We start from the raw sequence: 12,263 nt of genomic DNA, 5'->3' as shown, positions 1-12,263 counted from the left end.
GAAACCTTGACAACAAGAACAGAAAGCCCCTAAACCAAAGATCCACAAATACCTGCCTTGGGGATAGCTGTTGTTCAGGCAGAAGCCACAGCAGGACAGAATTTAGTGATAGCTGATAGGTTGAAGGTATGACCTCTGGTTACCTTGGTCATTATTTTACTAAAAAGCACACCTCTAGGAGGAGGCCGTAGACGTAAATGTGAGCCCATCTTAATGTAATGAGCTAAAAGTAAGACAAGCGCAGACCAACTTTTGTAACTTCTTTTTGTTATAATTTTGTATAAAAGACCCCCATGTGTTTCTAAAAGGTGTGCTGGCTGCCGGTAAATGCCCAGCACCCCACTCTGCAGGCTGGCAATAAAGACAAATATCTTGACTCAGTGTGTTGATTGGCATTTTGCACACTGGGTGCAGAGCCCTGGTTTAGGGACAACACCTGGGAGGGTGTCATTGCTCACGACTCCAGAGGACACTGTGGGGTTTCCATTATGTGATGCCATGCAAAGTCTGTCTGTATTGAATGTGGATCAACGCAGGAATGCTATCACTATGAAAATAATCAGGTCTGCAGGCAGGGCTAAAAGGTGATAAAAATACGTATTTTCAGTCTTAGAGAAGCCTCCATTTATTGTTTTGGCATTTGCAAACTTGCAGAGGTTATCCAATGAACCAAATGCATTAAATAATGCATTGTTTATAGTGAAACGGTACCTAGGAGATGTAGGACTGTACAGGGGTAGGTCCTGTACAAAAACAAAATAAAAATACAGCTCCTCACCCTTGTGCCCTATCCCCCTGTGACTATCCATGTGCTAGACAAGACAGTAACTAGAGACAATAGATGGGGAGTACAAACAAAGACATAGTGAGAAACTAGCCCTCAGCTTCTTACCCAAAGTGGTGTGAAGCAATCCTAAGGTTAATGCAAGCGAGCCCTGCAGCTCTGTAATAGGTCTGATATTGCTTTCAATAAAGTAAAAATTGCTTGCAAGAGGGAACAAGCAGAGAAGAATCAAAGCAGAAGTGAGAAGCAAAAAACTGAGAACAGTAAGATGAAAAAAATCCCCAGAAAACAAAATACACTGGACAGAAAAAGAATTAAAAATAGAGATGGTAGTTTTATAATTTTTAAAGCTCAGATGATGCTGTGACATGTGATTCCAACCACTGGCAGAATATTACATGTAAAAAAATAATTTTTGCCTTTGTTTCTAAAAGAGCAAATGCAAAAAAGGCAGAGGTCTAGTTCAGCGTGCACGGTACGCCTGTTTTGTGGTGATTAAGACATATCTGCTGCAGTACAGATAAGTGAGGGCTCAGGGCTCACGGCACATCCCTCTGCTTTCGACATGGTACCACTTCCACCTGCACGAAGTGGCATGCACTTGACATGAACTGGGAGCAAATCTGGAGCCTGCTCTGCTCCATCACTGCGCCTCCTCCCCTGAGCAGTTAGCGCTGTTGATTTTGTAGGACAGGCTTTTTGTGCTTTCCTGCTGCATTTCGTGTTTATGACATTAGTCAAAGCAAACCACCTTTGCCTCCTGTTAGTTATCTCATGGCAAACAACACAGGTGTGCCAATTCGGACTATCACAAGACAACTCATTTCTTGTAATTTTGCATTTAAAAGAAGTCAAAGCATCCCTATTCAAGCAGATTATATCCAAAGATCTCGCGTATTTGTGTGCTGATGTTCCAAAGGCTATTGTGGCACAATCTCAGAGCATTGGCATGTTTTAAGGCACCTCAAAATAGGTACAAATTCCTTTTAAGCATCCTGAACATAGTGGTTTTGTTAACAATATTTTAGAAAATGGCATCTGAAAATTATGGGAGCATTTTTGGTTTTTTCTAAGAAAAATGAATGAATACGCACTGAATGGCTTGCTACAACTTTCTCAAATGTAACCACAGCTAAAAGTCTTATGTTAGAGATAAGATAGACTCAAGACAACTAACTCAGTGGCTTTATAGACTAAAACCAGAAGCAGCTGCTTCTGACAATTTATTCCATTAAAGCCAACACTCAGTTAAGATTTTCCCTGAAGAAAAACTTTGGTCTCTCTGAAGAAAGAAAACGATCAGCTATTGAATAACAGAAATGAACAGCCTAGCGTTGTTATTTTCATAGTTTAGCATCATTCAGAAAATAGGCAATTTTAAACCTGTGACATATGTTAGTGAGATTTCTTTAGGTTCCTACTGTGGGAAACAGTGGGAACAGAAAGAGACTCCTTCAAAGAGCAATTCAAATCAGAAGTCTAAATTAGGCTCCTTAAAGTATTCTTAATATGTTTTATACGCATGCCACTCATTTTTGCAGAATTGTAGGACTGGGGATGTGCCTCCCAGTCACTGAGCTCAGTCTGGGCTGTGGCCCGTAATCCTTCACTCTGCTCCACCCCAGGGGCACTCCCAATTTGCCCTGCTTTGCTGGGATAACACAGCTGCTTCTGGGTTAGGAGCCACCTTCTGATTTCCAAACTGAATTTTGACCTGGCCAGCATGTGCCCACCCGCTGCTCTGCCAGCAGCCATTTGGCTTCAGGTTGCACACGTCCTCATCTCTGGTGTCACCTCCCCCAGTGCATCAATAGCCAGCAATGGTGTGTCCTGCATTTCGCAACTGTCTGGGTGCGAGGATTGAATGGCAGCGCTGATAATAAACTTCTTAATCTCCTTTAAATGGAGACAACCAAAGTGCACTTGCAAAACCTGTGATTTGGTTTGAAGTCTGATTGCATCTGTGTTTCAGAGGAGATGAGGAATAGCCCTAGATAAAAAGCTTTTTAATTTTATATGTAAAACAAGGTGAAAGAGTCCAAGACAGACTCCATTTTTTTTGTGGCCCTGGTGTTGAAGGAGTAAAACCAATTAAAGACTGAAGTTGGTGATAAACAGGAAGGCAATTACAGAAATTTTTCTGGGAGATGATGTTATATTTTTTTCCTGCCAACCTTCAGGTTTGATGGGAAAATGGCTTGGCAGCATTTCAGAAAAAGTGCTACAAACTGACAAGCTCTTGACATATTTTAAAATGCATCAGTTGTATAATCCCCAAGGCAGCTTGGAGTAGCAAGTAACGAAATAACAGAAATAAAAAAAAGGAAAAAAGAAAAGCATCCAGTGTTTGTTTTTAAAACTCAGGGTGGAAAAGCAATAATGAATATTTGGCATATGCACATGGTTCTTTGGTACGTGCGGAGTTTAACTGGCATTTGGCTTTGAGGTCACACCACACAGCTGCATCTGTGTTTTCACCCTATGCAGCCCTGTTTTAAAACTAGGCAGAACTTCAGCGGAGTTGTGGGCAGTAATCATAGAAAGGTTGTTTGCTAAGATCTTACAATTGCAAATATCTTTTGGGTTTTAATTCTTTCTCAAATAGGAGCATACCTGATATAGTACTGCAAGGTTTCTTGTGGTCTGCAGGCAGTAGTACATAGCAATAAACAGAGAAGTGTTGGTGTTTCAGTGGGAGCTCGCCTTGTTCAGTCTCAGTTTGGCAGTTGATAAAGCACAGGAATGACTTATGGGTGCCCTCAGTTCACCAGCCCCTACCAGGCAGTAACGGTCTGCGATGCATTGGAAAGACCTTTCCACCTGCCGAGAAAAGTGCTCCACACACCATAGCACCTCTTGCTGCAACTGAACATGTCTTTGTCACCAGCTTCTGAGGGAGCTCACCCAGGCAGGGCAAGCACCACTAACAGCCTCCTGGATGATTTAGGCTCCCAGAAGTCACATGGGTGCATGCACATGGGTCCTATGTGCTACCACCACACTTTGCATCACTGTGACTGAGGCAGCGCTCAATTCCATGGCACAAAACCAATTCGGTTTTGCAACAGGCAGCAGAGCACCTCTCTGCAGTTGGGACATAAATCCCACCTCAGGACAGCGTTGAATGGGTGATCTTTTTGCCTGGAATAGGCAGACCCTTATGCGATGCAGTGCTTTTAGCAAACTGCTGACTTGCACCTCAGAATATGAGAATGTGCCAGAAGCCTGGGAGAAGTGGGTTAGATCATGAAATAATTAGTCCCATTATGGAGTGCAGTTCAGTACTCCAACAAATCCACTGCTGTGACTGTAGCGAAATTGATGCTGCCGATGCCTTCCTCCAGCTCTTGCCTTCACATCAGACCCCACGATGGTCTAGACACAGGTTCAGTGAGTGGCTCAGTGAGGCAATGCAATGGAAAAATATTCCTTTTCTGGGCCATGTTAAGCTTTTTGTCTGATCACCTTGCTCACCTGAGGCTGCTCAATCTCTGGCTTTGACGCCACAAAAGCACCTGCTGGGCCTGGCAGAAGAGAGAGGAGGGAAGAGGCAGAGCAGGACCGTTCCTTGCATCGGCAGCCTGCAATTACACCAGCTAAAGCAGAACATCAAACTGCAAACAAACACCTGGACAGGGAAATGAGTTATCATTTTAACTTTTTACCAATTTGAAAATTGACTGGAAAGTCTAAATAGAATGGATTGTCTTGGAAGTTTGTTATTAGTGTTTTATTTCAACATGATACAGCTGTATTGTTGTCATGATTTCTACTTTTCATGGCCATCCAATTTCCCTCCTGACCCACACATTGTAATATCAACACGGAGGACACTAGAGTAATTTAACTCCTCTGTTTTTCCCCCCCAGTTCTTAACAGTGAAAATAATAGTGTTTACCTATGGGGTTGTGTAGATAACTAATTCTTTCAGGTTTGTAAACCCCTTTGCCCTTTGAAGATTAAAATGCTCATATGTACCAGTCACTCAGACAGAAAAGCTGTTCGTATATGAGATGTGACGGTTCTGAAAAACCATTTCCTTTCAGTGAAGGCGACTCTGAGAAGGTCACCTTCTTTAATTGAATCACAGGGCTGGAGGGCTCTCCAGGAGGTCACCATCCACTCAGTACCAGCTTATGTATTCCACTACAGGCTGGATGTGCTCTGGGGAGATATTTATGGACCCCCAGCAGCTCAGCCATATCTTTCTGGGAGTGGCTACACCAAATTCAACCTAATCATCCTGCTGACACCTCCTTGATTCCTTGATGCTGCAGTATTCTACAGATTTAAATACCTGAAAGAAAGAAAATTTTAAAGTCAAGTCTCTCTATATTAAAACTTACCGAGCTCCTGGCAGTTTTGAAGATAATGGGTTTTTCATGTTGCTTTTAATTACAGCAATATTTCCTGTTATTCCGCCCTAATTGGAACACTAGCTGGATATTTTAATAGTGTCTTAATCAACACGGAATTAGCATTATTATTTTAATAGTCATTACAATAACCGAAGCAATAGTTTCCAGGAAGCCTCCACCCAAGTTTCCTTATTTTCTAAATAGGAGTGCAAATTCAAGACCATTTTAAATTAAGGCATGTTTTTCCAGGAACAAGGCTTTATATTTGTACACACACACGTGAGACAGGCTATGCAGTCAAGCATTCTGTATATCATCTTTCAGAAAAAGTTGGCAGAGACAATAAGTCATCAGTGGACAAAAGCCAAGCAAACTAACTGAAAGGTGATATTTATATTTGACTTATGGGATCAGATTCCACTATGAATTCCGACCTTGTAGTGTGCTGTAGGGAAAACCCGTCTCCACTGACATCCTTCTACAACTTGGGTGCTTCAGCAGCAGTTGCAGTAAACAGAATTTCTTTCCCGCTAGCTCCAGCTATTCCCAGCCCCAGGCTTCAGCAAGATGGTCTTCCAGGCGGACCAACACAACTGGTTTGGAGACACGCTAAGATCAATCTCAGTGAACTGATCTGAGTTAAAGTTATCTTCCCATTCCCCTTTCTCCCCTCCCCACCTCCTTTTTCTTTCCGGTTTTTTATTCAGCTGTATCATTTTCCCGGTGCATTTTACTACACTGCACCACACACAGGTGGGTAGGTGTGTTAGCATACCTGGGAGGAATGATGCTCTCGGTCAGACGACTCACCAGATCATTAAAACACAGGCTCAGACTGTGCTTAAATCCCACCCTAATGCTATTTATTATTGCTATGATTATTATTATTTAGGCTTTGGACAGTGGTAGCACTTTAGAAAGCTACCTTTTGTCCACTAGATCCAATAAAGAAAATAATAAAATAACAGTGAAAGAATCACTGAAAGAATTTGAGGAAATACACTGTTTCTAAAAAGAATAATTAAATAGAATTCTTCCACATTGCTTTTGTTTGTTTTTTTATTAATTCCTGCATTGGAATAAAAAATGAAGTCCACCCCCCCCAAAAAAAAAAAAAACAACAAACAAACAAAAAAAACGCCACAAAACCAACTTTCTGAAAAATGGTACTTCTTTCCCAAACAGCTACAAGCTTCAGTTGTGAATTTAGATCTCCCAGGCGAAGTGCTGTACATTGAGCTGCACATAGACACTTGAGAAACCATCCTGCTTGTTCTGTTAACAGAATTAATTCCCACAATTGCTAGCAACTGTTTCAATTGTTCCATATAGCAAGTGTCTCCTCTTAAAAAAAAACCCCAAGTTTATAGGTGCAATAAATGAATACATATTAGCCTCCCCACTCCTAAAAACCTCCAGAAGCACAGCTCTGCAGTTCCACCATGAAGGAAACAGGATGAATTCAATCATGCATAAAAGCATATAGTGCTAGGCTGGTTTAAGTACCCTGCAGTAAAAAAAAAAAGATCAAATTTTATAGTGAGATAATGATCATGTATGAATTAATGCTCTGAAAAATAAGTCTTTGAGTACAGTTCTTCACTTTTAAAAGGCACATAATTAGGGCGTTGCTCTTGCCAGAGAGCCGTCTGCAGAACAGCAACGACTATCTCAGTAAGGAGTTAATTTCAGAGCCTACACAGGACCATAAAAATGCTCATATTCTTGCACCTTCCAAAACAGACAAAGGAAAAGGCTGTCCTCAGTCATGATTAGGTTCTAGATTTTTAAAAAATTAGTTCCATTATACTGTGCTAACAGCTTCATCAGTGGTAGGGTGATGATACAACAATAAAAGTGCAGCAGGGTCTGTGAGGAGGTATAATTTTTTTATTGGACAGATATAGCTGACATAAGTGGATAGGTTTTGTGCACAAGGATCCTTTTTTCAGTTCAGCTTTCCCTGAAATTAGCTTTTTGTGAAGCAGTCCAGGCACGTTATCGTTCTGTTTTGTCCTTTAAGTTGTGGATGGCTCATTACCACTCGGGTCATGGTTAGCTCCCAGACTGCGGAACTGACCTGACTGAATTTCAACCAACCACCCCTGGGGGTTTTGCTTCTGAAATTATTTTCAGTGAGATCGCTTCTTCATATCACTTCACCACAGTCACACAACACTTCTACATATACAGGCAGTGACAGGTCAAAGTGGACAGGATTGGGACAGGGCAGAAATAAACATTTTATTTGGCATTATTTACCAAAATTCTTATTCTAAGCATTCAACAGCTACTCTTCCCATCTGTTGCCACCAGAGGAAAATCTCTGTTTTTCCCCATGCAATTGCTGCTGGCTGTGCCAATCCCTGAACTAGCCCCGGCAAACGCTGGATCCTTTGCTGAGCTGATTCAGCTGACAAACCCAGCAGAGAGATCTTCACTGCCTGGAGGATTTTGACTGTTTATTTTTGAGGGTTCCCCCCCCCACCCCGACCCCGCAGCCAAAGAGAGACTTCAATTACCTTACAAAAGAGACCAGTGCACACTATAGCTTCCAGGCAGTTACTAGCCCAACCACTTCCCTTCGGAACAATGAATGACCACATAGACTTGGCTCCTCTTTGTGTAACTTTGCCCTCAGTCTGAGGAGTTTTGTAAAACACTGATAAAACACAGTGTAGGGAGGAGCTTGATAGTGTCAGGAGGAGATTTGATAACATTTTGGCTTTAAAAGAGCCTGAGTGTAACGATACAGGACAAGTCTGTCACCAAACACTGAAGATGTCCCACGTGTCTCACACACATAGTGGTACTAATTCAAGGCGTATTTAACTGAGAAACCCAGGTACGTCAGCGCTTGTGAGCCAGGGAGTTTTCCATAGAATCGTAGAATGGTTTGGGTTGAAAGGGACATTCAAGATCATCTAGGTCCAATGCCCTGCCACGGGCAGAGGCATGGAAGTAATTAACTTGGAATTACTAATGGAGACAAGGCACGAGGAGGGAAGTAGTTGACTCAGCCACATTGGACACTTTCAAGAGTCGGCTGGACAGGGTGCTGGGCCATCTTGTCTAGACTGTGCTCTTCCTAGAAAGGTTGGACTAGATGATCCCTGAGGTCCCTTCCAACCTGGGATTCTGTGATTCTTTGATTTACCTTGTTCAAACAGGCAAACCAAACTACAGCTCAAGAGCAGAAATGGAGTGAACGCAACAAGCCAGACTGAACTTAAACCCCCATTGCCTGCCCTTAGCAACAATTTTACATCTCCATTATGTAAAATACATCTTATTTGCAATAATCTGTTCTGACTCCAAGGCAGTTAAAGAGAAACACGTCTGGTTTTATGCGGCAACAGCCTGAAGTGGCTACAAACTGAAACTGAAAATTGAGGTTTGAAGCACAGTACAAATGCAAAGAAGCAAGATCACCCAACCAGCATCAAGGGGATGAGATGAAGATACCACAGACCTTTTCTGCTTCTGCATATAATATGTGAAGAACTGTAACACAGACATTTTCCTAAGGTCACTGGGAACTTTTGGGTTCCTTTCGGAAAGTGTGGAGCCAAAAAAATATCTTATTGGTAAAGAAAGGAGACAGGATGGTGCTGTGTAGCCACATCTCATTAGACAGGTTTGCTCAGGAATGGCAGGGCACATGCACTTGTATGGAAAGTCCAGCAAAATATAGCTGTCTTTGGGAAAAAAAAAACGAACGCTAGAGCTCATTTTTTTAATGCCCATAACAAAACTATTTGCCAACTCAGTCTCAGTGAACTGAAACAGCATTTATCTTCTTGCCTGTAATATAGAGGAGATTCTGCTTCTCCTACTAAGTCAGTGCTTCAGGATTCTTAAAAGACTGGCCAAAAGAAGTGCAATATGTTTTTATTTCTTTGTTGGCCTGAATAGAGGATATATTAGCTGGTTGTTCTAAGAATCAGCAACAAAATGACAAATTAATCCTTCCCCAAAAGATTGAGAAGATGGTGTGAAAGCAAAGTGGTAGTTATAAAACAATGCATTACTTAAAGAAGTTAAAACTGACTGATGTAATTCCTAATCTGATTTAAATAAACACAAAAAAAACTAGGACACTTCTAGTTTAAACCTAACTTAGCTCATAAGTGAGCTACAGAATCATAGAATCACAGGTTGGAAGGGACCTCAGGGATTATCTAATCCAACCTTTCTAGGAAGAGCACAGTCTAGACAAGATGGCCCAGCACCTTGTCCAGACGACTCTTGAAAGTGTCCAATGTGGCTGAGTCAACCACTTCCCTGGGGAGATTATTCCAATGGTTGACTGTCCTCACTGTGAAAAATTTCCCTCTCATGTCCAATCGGAATCTACCCAAGAGCAACTTGTGTCCATTCCCCCTTGTCCTCTCCATGGGACTCCTTGTAAAAAGGGAGTCTCCACCTTCTTTCTTTGTAGCTGCCCCTTAAGTACTGGTACGTGGTGATGAGATCCCCTCTGAGCCTCCTTTTCTCAAGGCTGAACAAACCCAGCTCTCCCAGCCTATCCTCGTATGGCAGCTTCCCAGTCCTCTGATCATCTTGGTGGCCCTTCTCTGGACCCCTTCCAGCCTGTCCACATCCTTTCTGTAAAGCGGGGACTAGAACTGTACTCAGTACTCCAGGTGTGGCCTGACAAGCACTGGGTAGAGTGGGAAAATGACTTCTTTATCTCTGGCGGAGATGGCCTTTTTGATGCAACCCAGCATCCTGTTGGGCTTCTTGGCCGCAGCAGCACACTGTTCGCTCATGTTGAGCTTCCTGTCCACCAGACCCCCAGGTCCCTTTCCACAGAGCTGCTCTCCAGCCAGGTACATCCCAGTCTGTGCTGCACTCCTGGATTATGTTTTCCCAGGTACAAGACCTTACACTTCTCCTTGTTGAACTTCATAAGGTTCTTGCTGGCCCACTCTTCCAGCCTATCCAGATCTCCCTGCAGAGCAGCTCTCCCTTCTGGAGTGTCTACTTCCCCACTCGATTTGGTGTCATCAGCAAACTTCATCAGGCTACACTTGATCCCGTTATCCAGATCACTTATAAAGATGTTGAATAACATTGGGCCCAATATTGATCCCTGGGGGACCCCACTAGTGACAGGTTGCCAGTTTGAGAATGAGCTATTTACCACCACCCTTTGGGTGCGGCCTGTCAGCCAGTTTCCCACCCACTGCACAGACCACTTGTCTAGGCCATAATGCATTAATTTCTCCAGGAGGTGGCTGTGGGGGAACCTTATCAAAGGCCTTGGAGAAGTCCAGGTAGACAATGTCCACTGCCCATCCCATGTCAACCAGGCAAGTCACTTTGTCATAGAAGGCCACCAGGGTTGTTAAGCATGATCTGCCCTTAGTGAAGCCATGTTAGCTTTTCCCAATCACGTGCTTCATTTGACTTGTGACGGCCCCCAGGAGGACTCGTTCCATAACTTTCCCAGGGATTGAAGTAAGGCTGATGGGCCTTTAGTTACCCGGATCCTCCCCTGAGCCTTTCTTGTAGACAAGGGTAACCTTCGCCTTCCTCCAGCCCTCTGGGACACCCCCCCGATCTCCACGATTTGTTAGGGGTCAAGCTCCTGTAGTAATTAATGTACTAACTCTTCCTTCACTGATGGTGGGTCGGTGTTTGGATCAACCGGCAATTTCGTTCCCAAAGCCTGGGACCCAACAGTGCTGGTAAAGACAGAGGTGAAGAAAGTGTTGAGCACCTCTGCCTTTTCAGCGTCATTGGTGATTGACTCTCCTATTCTAACAGTGGGCCTATGTTTTCCTTTCTTTTTTTTTTTTCCTTTTTCTGCTTGGGGTTGAGTTAGTTAAAACTGAACTGTTTAAATCAGTAAGAATAGTATCTACATGGAGATTTATACTGGGTTAACAAAATTATTTTAAATGTATATAGTTAAACTGGTGCATCATTTTCATAGCCAACATAGTACTGTATGCATTTATAGTTCCCCTGAAAGGGGTTATTTTTTATGTAACATTTTTAAAATGAAGGCATTTTTACTCATTAGTAAGTATTTTAGCCTTCTTGATGGCATATATAACTTTGGGGATATGAAAACATGAACATTTTGAATCTAGAGAGACAGCGGAACAAGCACCACTTCCCTGCATACTGAGCCATGCACTGGGCTGCACTCAGAGGCTCACGGGTCGGTGGAGAGACCTCTACCCTTTCGCAACGCCCATCCTCTGCAGACAGTCTGGTTGCTGGACATGCAAGCTTTTGCATGTCATGTCCACCTTTGGGAGGAGTTTTCTGGTCTTTTTCCTCACTGCCACTGAGTACGGGGCCTCAAAGGTGCTGCAGGTTTTGGGGGTCCACATCCCATACAGAACTGGCGCCGTATGGTTTCCTGATTGCAATGCATGGCTGCTGGAGAAACTCTGAGTCACTTTGTGCCACTAAAACTGGTGGTGGATGAGAAGCCTCGTCCTCCACATCTGCAAGGTGCTTGCTTGAAGTAACACCGGGGACCAAACCCGGTGGCCTGCCCCTTTCTACAGGGGACTTCTGTGTGCGGAAGCCTGGGGCAGGGGCTCTGGGCAGGAGGCTGCCCTTTGTGGGGGAAGGATGGCCTTTGGGGAGGTAGATGGGCTTTGAGGAAGAGGATGCCGTTTGGGGAGGACGACTCCCTTTTTGGAGTGAAGGAGTGTTAGGGTGAGGGATGCCTTTTGGTGAGAAAGATGCACTTTTGGGAGGAGGGTGCCCTTTGCAGGAGAGGATGCTCTTTGGGGAGGACACCTTTTGGGGTGAAGGCTGCCTTTTGGTGAGGAGGACGCCCTTTGTGGGGCAGGCTGCCCTTTGGGGAGGCGGGTGCCCTTTGCAGGAGAGGACGACCCTTGGGAAGGGCACCCTCTGGGGAGGAGGGCAGCTTTTGGGGAGGAGGTCACCCCCGCGCGCTGCGTGAGGGTCCATCTCTTTGTCAGGGCCCCCGGGACACACACACACACACACCGCCGTCCACAGCGGGGAGCACGCCCCACCTCTGCGGCAGCTGGGACATGCAGACCCACGGACACACCCCGGCCCTCCCGCACCCCCGCGCGGCGCGGCGCGGCGCGGCCGTCCCGGGGCGGGCCCGGGCCCGGGCCCGGGGA

The 12,263-nt window shown here is 44.3% G+C and overlaps 1 long non-coding RNA gene across 2 annotated transcripts; it reads right to left on the bottom strand.

Annotated features, from left to right (window-relative positions):
* Positions 1-4,487: 4,487 nt before the first annotated feature.
* Positions 4,488-7,783, bottom strand: LOC142051663 (uncharacterized). Of its 2 annotated transcripts, none has more exons than XR_012658580.1 (3): positions 7,665-7,783; positions 5,577-5,751; positions 4,488-5,081 (listed from the first exon to the last, which is right to left on the bottom strand). It is a non-coding gene; the product is annotated as an uncharacterized LOC142051663 (long non-coding RNA). The 2 variants fall into 2 exon arrangements; XR_012658579.1 differs by having other exon boundaries at positions 5,577-5,735.
* Positions 7,784-12,263: the final 4,480 nt, after the last annotated feature.

The sequence above is a fragment of the Phalacrocorax aristotelis genome, chromosome 1 (assembly GCF_949628215.1).
Source record: "Phalacrocorax aristotelis chromosome 1, bGulAri2.1, whole genome shotgun sequence".
NCBI lineage: Eukaryota > Metazoa > Chordata > Aves > Suliformes > Phalacrocoracidae > Phalacrocorax > Phalacrocorax aristotelis.
Note: the sequence above shows the minus strand (reverse complement) of the source record. Positions and strands in the feature narration are given on the sequence as shown.